Source organism: Thalia democratica, unplaced genomic scaffold (assembly GCF_965202585.1).
Source record: "Thalia democratica unplaced genomic scaffold, ktThaDemo2.hap1.1 HAP1_SCAFFOLD_912, whole genome shotgun sequence".
NCBI lineage: Eukaryota > Metazoa > Chordata > Thaliacea > Salpida > Salpidae > Thalia > Thalia democratica.
In genome coordinates this window covers 15,001-25,000 of record NW_028139859.1, presented here as the reverse complement: position 1 = coordinate 25,000, position 10,000 = coordinate 15,001, and the positions used below count along the sequence as shown (strand labels likewise).

The following is a 10,000-nucleotide window of genomic DNA, read 5'->3' as shown; positions in this document are numbered from 1 at the left end:
TCGAGCCGAGTGATCCACCGCTAAGAGATCTCTCGTGTTAATCAATCTCAATGCAACCAAAAAATCGTGTTCAAAAAGAAGCGGCCGCGCCAGCACTTGCGTGCTGAATTATTACTCCCGCTGTCAGGAAGCAACGCGACCGAACTATAACAGTTACAGGGCTCGGTCCCTTCGAAGAAGAGACGTCGCTTGAAATCAAATTTCGATTCGTTAATGATCCTTCCGCAGGTTCACCTACGGAAACCTTGTTACGACTTTTACTTCCTCTAAATGATCAAGTTCGATCGTCTTTTCGAACACCGGCGAGTGCGTTGCCGCACGTACCAGGCTCAATCGGAGGACCTCACTAAACCATTCAATCGGTAGTAGCGACGGGCGGTGTGTACAAAGGGCAGGGACGTAATCAACGCAAGCTAATGACTCGCGCTTACTGGGAATTCCTCGTTCAAGGGAAACAATTGCAAGTCCCTATCCCTAGCACGACCGGGGTTCAACGGATTACCCGGACCTTTCGGCCTAGGGAACACACGATGATCCGGTCAGTGTAGCGCGCGTGCGGCCCCGAACATCTAAGGGCATCACAGACCTGTTATTGTTCAATCTCGTGTGGCTAAACGCCACTAGTCCCTCTAAGAAGTTGTCTCCGACCCAATGGGTCGAGCAGCTATTTAGCAAGTAAGAGTCTCGTTCGTTATCGGAATTAACCAGACAAATCGCTCCACCAACTAAGAACGGCCATGCACCACCACCCACAGAATCAAGAAAGAGCTCTCAATCTGTCAATCCTCGCTGTGTCCGGGCCGGGTGAGATTTCCCGTGTTGAGTCAAATTAAGCCGCAGGCTCCACTCCTGGTGGTGCCCTTCCGTCAATTCCTTTAAGTTTCAGCTTTGCAACCATACTTCCCCCGGAACCCAAAGACTTTGGTTTCCCGGAAGCTGCCGGACAGTTCTTAAGTTCGACACTGCCCGATCGCTAGTCGGCATCGTTTAAGGTCAGAACTAGGACGGTATCTGATCGTCTTCGAACCTCTGACTTTCGCTCTTGATTAAAGAAAACATTCTTGGCAAATGCTTTCGCAGTCGTTCGTCTTGCGCCGATCCAAGAATTTCACCTCTAACGGCACAGTACGGATGCCCCCGTCCGTTCCTATTAATCATTACCTCGTGCTCCGAAAACCAACAAAATAGAACCGAGGTCCTATTCCATTATTCCATGCAACATTATACAAGCGTAAAGCCTGCTTTGAACACTCTAATTTTTTCAAGGTAAACTTGCCGGACCACCGCAACACTCAGTTAAGAGCACCGCGAAGGCACCGACCAACAAGAACAACGAGGCCAGTGCTAGCCTTTCGACCGACCAACCTCGCCGTCCCTATATCCAACTACGAGCTTTTCAACCGCAACAACTTAAATATACACTTTTGGAGCTGGAATTACCGCGGCTGCTGGCACCAGACTTGCCCTCCAATGGATACTCGTTAAAAAGTTTAAAGTGTACTCATTCCAATTGCAGGACCTCGTACGAGGTCTGCATTGTTATTTTTCGTCACTACCTCCCCGAGCCGGGAATGGGTAATTTGCGCGCCTGCTGCCTTCCTTGGATGTGGTAGCCGTTTCTCAGGCTCCCTCTCCGGAATCGAACCCTGATTCTCCGTCACCCGTTACAACCTCGGTAGGCCGATACCGTACCGACGATAGTTGATAGGGCAGTTGCTTTAATGAGATGTCGCCAGCACTAGGCCGTGCGATCCGCAAGCTTATCCAGAGTCACCATTGTAACGACCCGAAAGCCGGTTAGTTTTGGTCTGATAAATGCGCGCCTCACGTCAGTTCGGCGCTTTACGCATGTATTAGCTCTAGAATTGCCACAGTTATCCATGTAAAAGCGTACAATCAAATGAACCATAACTGATTTAATGAGCCATTCGCAGTTTCACTGTACGTGAGCTCGTACTTACACTTGCATGGCTTAATCTTTGAGACAAGCATATGACTACTGGCAGGATCAACCAGATAACTATCCGAGGGCGTTTAAACCCGTTGCTCGACTGAGCGTTTTTACTGTATAAATACAGACCTTTTCTATCACTCGGCTTAAAAGCCTTGCGAACGTTACTGAAAGTCGGCGCCGGCCTTTTGCTGTTTAAAGCGCCAGCCCGCGTCGACTGCAGCATGCAGCTATACAACTGACTGTTCTTTCTCCCGACCAACCGTTTGCCTTCTGCCGGTTAACTCGTCAGCAGCAACACGCCATCTGTCTGCTGCAGTTACCCGCCTCGAGCCGTGCCTGCGTCGGCTACTCGTCTCGACGACTTCGCAAAGCTATAAGCCTACCGCCGCTGGACGCTTGTAGTTTTTCATACGCTGCTCCGATGCGTTTACATAGCACGTTCGCCGCCGCTGCAATAGCCGCGCCTCGGGTGCTAAACAGTAATGCTTTAAGCCCGCTTTCTCGCCAAGTCGACCGAACGCACAAACACGTCTCTCTCACTAGTGTAAAGTAATGCATACGCGTATGATGCTCAAATGTTGTTGTTGAACTTTTTTGCCGATTTTTCCCGATTTTTTTTAAATTTCTTTGTTTCTTTTCAATTTTTTTAATATTTTAAGCTTATTTATGCTACGTTTAAATGTTTTAATACTTTTTTTATACTTTATTTAATATGTTTAAAAGAAATAAATAAAAAATAATATATATAAACTACTTTTTATAATGTTTTAAATATGTTTGTTTATTATAAATAAGCTTTATTTGTATTATTTTTTATTTAAACTTACTTTTTAAATCTTTATATTTGTTTTATCGTTTTAAGCACATTGCGATAAATATAATAAACAAACAATTGAATAAAAATAATAATAAAAAAAAAAATAAAAATAAAAACATAAGCTTATTTTATATGTTTCATTTTATTTTTATTTAATAACCTTTTCAAACCTTAATACTCGTTTTATTTTTTTAAGCAGATCGCGATAAATATAATAAACAAACAATTAAATAAAAATAAATAAAAATAAAATAAAAAAATCAAACATAAGCTTATTTTATATGTTACATTTTATTTTATTTAAAACTTACAATTTAAACCTTTGTATTTGTTCTATTCTTTTAAGCACATCGCGATAAATATAATAAGCAAACAATTAAATAAAAATAATAATAATAAAAAAATCATAAACTTATTTTATATGTTTCATTTTATTTTTATTTAAACTTACTTTTTAAACCTTTATAGTTGTTTTATTTTTTAAGCACATGGCGATAAATATAATAAGCAAACAATTAAATAAAAATAATAACAAATAAATAAAACAATACAGCTAAACTATAAAAAGAAAACTAAATAACTGATAAATACTTGTAAAACATTATTTGAAAAATGTATTTTGAAACACAACACGATTGATTTATAAATAATAATATATTTTTAATTTGTGTAGTTTATTGAAAGTAGTCTCCTTATTTGCTTCTGGTTTTACTTGAGTTACACAACGTTAAATAAACATACTTAACTAAAAATACTGTCATTTTAATAAAACTAAGTACAAATACATTGAATTAACATAGAACTTTAAAAAGCCTTCGCTAGTATCTGTTGGTAACAGTAAATAACCTATTATGACTCACAATACAAGAGTGCGAAATTTATTTTTCATTTGATTTTTCAGGTATTTATTTATTTGTGGAAATAAACTTTTTTATTACATTAGAAACTAATAGAATTTTTCCTATAACTATACCTATTATTATATTTAGTATGCTTAAAAGTAATAAAATGAAACGTCGCGATTATATAATAAACAAACAATCAAACAAACAAAGAAAAAAAAAAAAAAACTATTTTTTTAAACTTATAATTTTATAATTTCAACTATATGTCTTATTTTATTTTCATTTAAACTTACTTTAAACCTCTGTATTTGTTATATATATTTCAACACAATACGATTAAACTATAAGACAAACAACAAAATAAAATAATCACATTAATAAATACACTAAGCAAATAGCTAGAATAAATATAAATAGTTCAATATATACAATATATTTCTTCCATTTTTAAGTTACTTGTTAAACATATTTATTTAAACATGTTTCTTTAGAATATAAAACTAGCAGTTCTACAAATAAAGAAATTAAAAAGCCAATACACATAACACTAACTTTTCATAAATTAGATATGCAAATATGAACAAAATAATAACTAAATTGTTAAGCTTTTGTAAACTGTGAACTTATAAACTTATAATAACAATTGCATATTCACTATTCACAATAGCTTTTTATTTAGTACACAACTGGTCTGTAAATTGTGTAGTTTATTGAAAGTATAATCCCGTTTTGCTTCTGGTTTAAATAAAGTTATACAACACATACTAAAGTAAATTAAATAAAGTAATTCACTACTATCTATTATATAAAACCAATTTACAAAATACATTAAAATAAATAAAAATGAACTTTGAACTTATAATAATAACTGCATATTCACTATTCAGAATTGCTTTAAATTTAGTACACAACTGGTCTGTAAATTGTGTAGTTTATTGAAAGTATAATCCCGTTTTGCTTCTTGTTTAAATAAAGTTATATAACACATACTAAAGTAAATTAAATAAAGTAATTCACTACTATCTATTAAATAAAACCAATTTACAAAATACATTAAATTAAGTTAAAGTGAACTTTGAACTTATAATAATAACTGCATATTCACTATTCAGAATTGCTTTAAGTTTAGTACACAACTGGTCTGTAAATTGTGTTGGTTCTATTCAAGTACTCTCCTTGTTTGTTTTGTTTTAGTTGTATCACATTCAATACACATAATAAAGTAAACCAAATAAACTCTATTAATTTAAACTAAGTACAAATACATTAAGTTAATACAAAACTTTAAAAAGCTTTTGCTAGTATCTGTTGGTAACAGTAAATAACTTATTATGACTCACAATACAAAAGTGCAAAATTTATTTTCGTTTGATTTTTCAAGTGATTTGTTTGTGGACAAAAAAACTTTTAAGTTTTAGTATAAAAGACTAATTGTATTAATTTTAACTCAGAAAATTGTACTCTACAAGATGGTGCCATTATTTTTTCGATATCTCAAACTGGTCAAACCACTTTTTTAGCGCTCTAATTGGTTTAAACAGCAAATAACGTTATCTGATTGGCTTACGTTTTTATTTGCTAATAACTAGAATTTACTTTTCTTTTAAGCGTTAAAGAAATGTAAATAAACGAGTAATATGTATAAATAGGTCAGAAAGAAAAATAGTACAAAAAGATGAATTCAAAAAGCAAAAGCCTACGGCACGTGGTATTCCCAAGCGGTCACCCATCTAAGTACTAACCACGCCCGACACTGCTTAACTTCCCAGATCGGACGAGATGGGGTGTGCTCAGTGTGGTATGGTCGTAGGCGTTTGAAAGCGTTTACAAGCCTTTATAAACCCTTCGGTTTGTTTAAAAAACCTATTTGCACTTGATTTACAATCAATTTGATATTTTAAAATTATTCCTTATAAAATTTTAACCTGAATTAACCTTTTTTTTTGTTTTTTTTTATCAACAGTTACTCCCAAACTGTACTAAAACTGTATTGTAACTGTACAAAAGTGTTTGTTTAAATAATTGTTATCTATAAATTACCTAAGACCAGGACAAGTAGAAGTAAAGTTTATTGAATTATTGAATTAAATAAATAAAATCGTAAAATAAAATAATACAATATGTTTACAATTTGTCATTGATCTATCCATTTATGTTATTGCATTACAAATACAAACATTGCATACATTCAAGAGTATTATTCATCAATCTTTTCAATATAATAAGTTTTAAATTTATATTTATTTTTAAATAATTCCTGACATTTTAGATTACCTGAGATTTTTTTTTAATTAAATTAATTTTAGTAATTATATACTTGACGTTCTATTTTGTTTAATTTGATAACTCAACCATGTTTATATTTTTTTATAGTTTAACAGAACTATTAAACTAAAAGACATTACATACAGCTTCTAAAAGTTTTAAACACCTTAAAAAAGTAATATATAAAATAATTGATAAGAATATTAAACTTATAAAAATTTAGTAAAAGGTTATATAAACGTTATTTAAATTAATATAAGATAGTTAACTTATTTTTTCATTTAATGTGATATAATATAAATATATTTTGAGAGACAATTAATTAACGTAAACAATGTCATAGTGGAAACTGCATGTCTGCTAAAAACGTAAAACGCAAAACTGCTTTAATAAATCACTAAATAACAAAAAAATTGCCTGTCTAGCAGGCGTTCAAATTCAAATGACAAAGAAATTTAACTCCGGCTCTCAAGTATATGTCTTGCGTGACGACTAGCGGGACTCGATCTCACAACCTTCCGCTTATGAGTTAGCTGTCAAGACCAAAGACCCAACGCCACGACAAAGATAAAGAAATATTTTGCTATATAAATAGGTTGATTTTTATAATTTTGTCAATTACAATTACATGTCAATTACAGTGTCAATTTGAATTTAAATTAAATTAATTTTAGTAATTAAATACTTGACGTTCTAGTTTGTTTAATTTGATAACTCAACTATGTTTATTTATTTTTTACTAATTTTAAAATTATTATTATACAATATATTTGTTATATTATATTTATTTTATTACTTAAACTTATTATATACATTTAATATATAATATTATTAAATAACTTTATTAACGAATTAAAAACAAAATATTATTATTATTATGTTATTAATTTAGTGTTTTATTTTAAAGATATATTAAAGAACTAAACAGATATTACCCCTAAAAAACTTTGTTAATAATATATAAAAAGTACTCAAAGTCAGATTCGGAAATATATATACTGTTTTTTTTCATCAATATTGCAGGTCTGCGTAGCCGGGGGCTGTAATCTAGCTGCCAGCAGGCCTGAAATGGTGGCCACTATTGTTCAATGTTCAACTTCAAATTCTTTGAGATTATACTGTACTATCTATCTATTTAACAAATCTATCTAACAAATGTTGTTCAATCTAGGTTGTGGGTACTTGGGTCGAGTAATGCCTTTGACTTACAATCTGTTGTGGATTGTCAATATTTCTCTATCTATCAATAAACAAATCTATCTAATAAATGTTGTTCAATCTAGGTTGTGGGTACTTTGGTCGAGTAATGCCTTTGACTTACAATCTGTTGTTGATTGTCAACATTCCTCTATCTATCAATAATGATTATATTCAATATTAAATGTTGATTAATTCAGTTGTAAGAAAACCAGTGCGCTGGTTAGGTTGGGTAAGGCCTTCGACTTACAATCTTTGGGATTATCAACGTTCATCACAAGTACAGTAACGATCTCATTGAATTTCCAGTTGGAACATTGGATTGTAGTGGTGGCCTACTCTTTTTTGCCTAGTTTGACAAACTATTGTATATATATTGTATAACTTTATTTGTATTATTTTTTTTTTAAATTACTACTTATTATTAAAGAATTAAATTTTCTCCATTGTTTTCTCCATCGCGAACATTAAAAAAAAAAACTATGTATTTGAACTGTTTTTTATATGTTTTGTTTTATTTTTATTCAAACTTACTTTAAACCTCTGTATTTTTTATACAATACGATTAAACTATATAACAGAAAAATAATTAAATAATCAAACTATTGAATAAGCAGTTAAATAGTGTGTTTTTTTATGCTTCTTTCATTTTTAACTTACTTGTTAACCATATTTCTTTTATTAAAGTATAAAACTAACAGTTACTAAAATAAAATAATCATAAAGTCAATACACAAAACACTAACTTTTTATAATTTAAATATGCAAACATGAATATAGTTATGAAGTAAAGTTATTCAAAGCTTATAATTATGAAACTTTTGTATAATATTTTTGTTTTTTTTTTTGTAATAACTACAAAATTGGTATTTTAGTTTATTGTTAGTAACTAAATATTTATATTTATTATACTTAAAAAAAAACTTCTATACTAACTCTAATTTCAAAGCATATTAAAACATACAAATTTTACCAACTAAATATTTATTTTTATTTTTATTATTATAACTTTCAAACATAAGCTTGTATACCTTATATACCTATATACCTCATATAGGAGGCTTGACATAACATAACATTATTTAATTCTTTTTGTTTGAAATAAACTCATTTAGTTATTAGTAAATTACAACATAAATGTTTATAACAATAAAACTAAGATTTAGCTTTTGAGTTAGTAAACTTTGATAGTTTTCTTTTAATAGTTTAATAGTCCTTATTTAAGTTCAAACAAAATTGCTATATATTTAATACACATACAAAAGTAAACTAAGTAAACGTAATTCAATAGTTTCTATTAAGTAAAATTTATTACAAATACATTAAGTTAATACAAAACTTTAAGAAGCTTTTGCTAGTATCTGTTGGTAACAGTAAATAACTTATTATGACTCACAATACAAAAGTGCAAAATTTATTTTCGTTTGATTTTTCAAGTGATTTGTTTGTGGACAAAAAAACTTTTAAGTTTTAGTATAAAAGACTAATTGTATTAATTTTAACTCAGAAAATTGTACTCTACAAGATGGTGCAATTATTTTTTCGATATCTCAAACTGGTCAAACCACTTTTTTAGCGCTCTAATTGGTTTAAACAGCAAATAACGTTATCTGATTGGCTTACGTTTTTATTTGCTAATAACTAGAAGTTACTTTTCTTTTAAGCGTTAAAAAAATGTAAATAAACGAGTAATAAGTATAAATAGGTCAGAAAGAAAAATAGTACAAAAAAGATGAATTCAAAAAGCAAAAGCCTACGGCACGTGGTATTCCCAAGCGGTCACCCATCTAAGTACTAACCACGCCCGACACTGCTTAACTTCCCAGATCGGACGAGATGGGGTGTGCTCAGTGTGGTATGGTCGTAGGCGTCTGAAACCGTTTACAAGCCTTTATAAACCCTTCGGTTTGTTTAAAAAACCTATTTGCACTTGATTTACAATCGATTTGATATTTTAAAATTAATCCTTATAAAATTTTAACTTGATGTAAGTATTTTTTTTATTAATACCTTTTTTTTTTGGTGTTTTAATTACAATTACTCCCTGTAACTTTATTTAAGACTTTGTTTAAAAGATTGTTAACTATATTCTATATTAAATACTATGATAATTAGAAGTAAAGTTTATTAAGTAAACTAGATTAGATTAAACTAAATAAAAAATATTGTTAAAATAAACATGTTGTGTTTAGTTTGTTTTACTATTTCTCATTGTTCTATTTATAGATGGTATTGTTTTACTTCAAGAATATTTATAGTTAGTTTCTAAGGAATATCTCATACTACATCAGATTTTACGATTAACTTAATTTTAGGTAATAAAATATTTGACGTTTAATTTAATAACTCAACTATGTTTATGTTATAAAATGATAGTATATAATACACATACATTATAATGTAATAATATAACTAGTTGTATAGTATAACTAGTTGTTTACTTTAAAATGAATAATTAAGTGGAAGAATTAAAAGAACTCACATTTTTGAAGAGAGCGTGGAAAACCAGAATAGTCTTTTAAAACATTTATTAAATTATCGATAAATATAGAATACAATAGAACTAAACATATAAACGTAACTGTGGTTGCTTAGAAACTAAACAAGAAATTTTTTAATAAAAATATAAAATAGTAAAATAAAATAAAAGTAATATAAATTATATTTTTAAACTAAATAACAATTCACGAGCAATATTAGCGCAATGTCAGAGTATGAGTTTATAATAAAGGAATTGCTTCCTTGGTGTTGATACTTACCTTATTCAAATAGAATACATTTTCAGCAATCAGGCTTGTATTTATCTTAGCGCGCGTAACACAACGTTTGTGGGTTTTGGCACACTTTTGTCGATAGTGGGCGCCCCGCCTCTTAAGTACAGAAATTTCGGGAATTTTCGATTTTCGGAATTCTGACTCGACA

At 30.4% G+C, this 10,000-nt stretch overlaps 4 non-coding genes across 4 annotated transcripts in view; all 4 read right to left on the bottom strand.

The window, feature by feature from the left end:
* The window catches only part of LOC145847420 (5.8S ribosomal RNA), a 153-nt gene extending 124 nt beyond the window's left edge, over positions 1 to 29 (bottom strand). The window contains exon 1 of the ribosomal RNA XR_014371280.1: positions 1 to 29. This exon is cut by the window's left edge and continues 124 nt beyond it. This is a non-coding gene — a ribosomal RNA (5.8S ribosomal RNA).
* A 182-nt stretch (positions 30 to 211) lies between these two features.
* On the bottom strand, positions 212 to 2,019 carry LOC145847428 (small subunit ribosomal RNA). Its single transcript, XR_014371287.1, has one exon. It is a non-coding gene; the product is annotated as a small subunit ribosomal RNA (ribosomal RNA).
* A 3,290-nt stretch (positions 2,020 to 5,309) lies between these two features.
* Positions 5,310 to 5,428, bottom strand: LOC145847434 (5S ribosomal RNA). Its single transcript, XR_014371293.1, has one exon. It is a non-coding gene; the product is annotated as a 5S ribosomal RNA (ribosomal RNA).
* A 3,400-nt stretch (positions 5,429 to 8,828) lies between these two features.
* Positions 8,829 to 8,947, bottom strand: LOC145847433 (5S ribosomal RNA). Its single transcript, XR_014371292.1, has one exon. It is a non-coding gene; the product is annotated as a 5S ribosomal RNA (ribosomal RNA).
* Positions 8,948 to 10,000: the final 1,053 nt, after the last annotated feature.